Below are 2,776 nucleotides of genomic sequence, written 5' to 3'. Positions count from 1 at the left end.
AACGAGAAATTCTTGATACTGTAGGATTCACAGTTTGTCTGGTTATGCTGGTTTGTGATGAAAACTACTACTGTACCATATACAGGTAATAGATTTCCTTTTTTGTTGTTCAACAATAAATGTGTACCATATTCTTCTTCACGGAAAAATAAGCCATCCCCTGAAAATAAGACCTAGTGCATCTTTGGGAGCAAAAATTAATATGAGACACTGTCTTATTTTCAGGGAAACAGGGTAGAAATATTAAAAGTACATCTATCCTGTGACCAAGCATTTCCAGAACAAGTAATTTTGCCTAAAGAAATACTAAGTATTCAAAAACGCATCCGTATGGATGTTATTTGTCGCATTATTTGGTCACACATCAACCTTTAGCAACAGAGGAACGTGTATCACTATTAGACATGAGAGAGATAGGCTGATTGGCAGGAGTGCTTATAACATAGAGCGACAGGAGCAAGTCAAAGCAATATGTGCATTATGAGCTCCAAAAAGATGGGTGTAGATTGTAAATCACAGAAGGACAGAGATTGTATTAGACCAGGATTAGAAATAGTCAAGAAAACGTTTCCCTACTAAAAAGTGCATTCTTTAAGGGTTACCTGGGATGGGAGTGGAAGGAACGATACGTCATGAATAAGAAGGTGGACACACTAATTTGGTGAAGGGGGAGGCAAAATAAACAAATAACATTTTAAAATAGTATTGGTTATTGTTTAAAGTCTCCAGAAAGAAAGGAAAAACACCCAGCACAAAGGCATACGAGGTATATCTATTTTTAACAACATGAAAAGGAGGGAACCTGTACCTTCAAGGCTGCACCGACACTGCTGACTGACACGGGATCTCCTTGGAGGAGGGCGAATGAGAAGGTGGCCGGCTGCGGCGCACTTCACTCCTCCCCCTCCTCCTTGAAGCTCATTTTTTAATGACAAATTTTGAAACTAACAAAGGGACAGAAGGTGAAAGACTGACAGCAAAGCCAGCGTGGAATCGCGCCAGGGATGGCGGAGTCGAGGATGGGTGGGCAGAAGAACAAAGACGTGGTGAAGACTTGCTCAGGCACATCCAAAGCAGCGAGTCACCCCCGTGGCGTTCAGCGGCAGCAGAGTCTGCTGTTCTGACCTGGAACCTGGTTTCTGCTTGGGCTGTTTCCAGAAGAGATGAAGACTTGGGGTGAGAAGAAAAGGATAACCTGGCTGGCTTCAGGGCAAAACATGTTGGAAATTAAAAAACAAAACGTCGACCCTTGGCTGAACTCACTTTGAGGTGCTAAATAGGAGGTTACCTTTCTACTGCTTCAGCTTTTACCATTTTATTCTTGCAAAGCTGTTGTCTGACACAGATACACGAAATAAGTGGTTTTCCCCCACAGAGGTTAAAGGTTGCTTGTGACTGTGTTCTGGGAAGATAAGTCCAGGTTCATTCAACCTTAGTGGTGCCACCAGGAAGACAAATGGCAGCAGATGCATATTAGAAGGGGAACAGCCTGTCATTCATTCAGGATGCATCATTCACCGATGTGCCTTCTGTTTACCTAGTTCGGTTCTGTCACGAATATGATTAGTAATGAGAGAATATTGCCTCAGATGTCCATTACCCATTTGTTCTGAGCAGCGGTGTGTCTATCTGTTACTTTACACAAGGCTTTGTTTTGTCTACTGTACTCTAAACTTCCTCACCTTATTTATTATAAGTTACTGACCTGATCTACAAAGGATAGTGGTGCTGCTTGGGGATGCCACACCAGGAAGGATAATAGAGTCTTGAAGTTCCAAAGTCAATATTTTAGAAGAGAAACCTCTAGAGTCCTCTGGGTCCTAGCATGGGGACAAGTCGAAGGCACACACTGTGACAGCTTTCTGTTTGGTTGTCATCTGAGTGCCCAAATCTTCATATCTATGGAGCTGGCCTTACCTAGAATGCGCTTGGGACCCTGAGATGGAATCATAACTGAGCCATAGTAAAGCTGGAGTTAGAATCTGTGCCCACTGTGGTGGTTACACAATTTCCCATCCACTTGATAAATAAATACAGGGTGGAGTCTAGCCTTTCCATCAGGTCACAGCCTGATGATGCTACCTTGTGGGCAAGGCCCTCATGAGGATTCTGGGAACTGCTTTCCTCTCTTGATCCAGCCATTAGAAAAAGTGGTCCTCTCTCCCTCTGCTTTACCTTCCCATTGAGGAGCCACACTTAGAGAGCTGGAGGAGCTATGCTGAGACCTGTGTCAGCGCTGAGATGCTTCCACCGCCATTTGTTCCACAAGACTTTTCACCCACCCATCTGTGATCTTCCTGCATTTGGCATCATTGCATGTGCTGTGTGAGACTAAAGAGGAGTTTCTGGACTAGTATCGGACTGACAGACTTGATCTGGACTGGGCTGGGATGTTTTTTCACTATATGATTGCTCTTAATATAAAGCTCTTTTTATAGATATATGCATGTCTCTGGATTTGTTTCTCTAGTCAACCAGGACTAACACACCTCCTGACTAGTTACCCCAATGTCTCCGCCCCTGCTCCTTCTGCCCAGTGATTCCTGGGCATGGGTCTATCATAATAATTAAGTAATTGTGCTATAGTCTCCCTTACAAGGCTTACATACTCCCTATGACCAGGGCCCATCTGTTCCTGATGTTTGGGACATTCCCTGATGCAGAGAAGGTGCATGAATGAAATGATGAACAAATGATGTAATATTCAAGAAGGCCAGTCCAACAGCTGTTTGCTTTCCTGACTGTACAACTAAATACTAACGAAACTTGGTGAGTC

Source organism: Echinops telfairi, unplaced genomic scaffold (genome assembly GCF_000313985.2).
Source record: "Echinops telfairi isolate 266 unplaced genomic scaffold, ASM31398v2 ScPeMD7_3;HRSCAF=10, whole genome shotgun sequence".
In the NCBI taxonomy this organism is placed as follows: Eukaryota; Metazoa; Chordata; class Mammalia; order Afrosoricida; family Tenrecidae; genus Echinops; species Echinops telfairi.
This window is presented reverse-complemented; position numbering follows the sequence as displayed.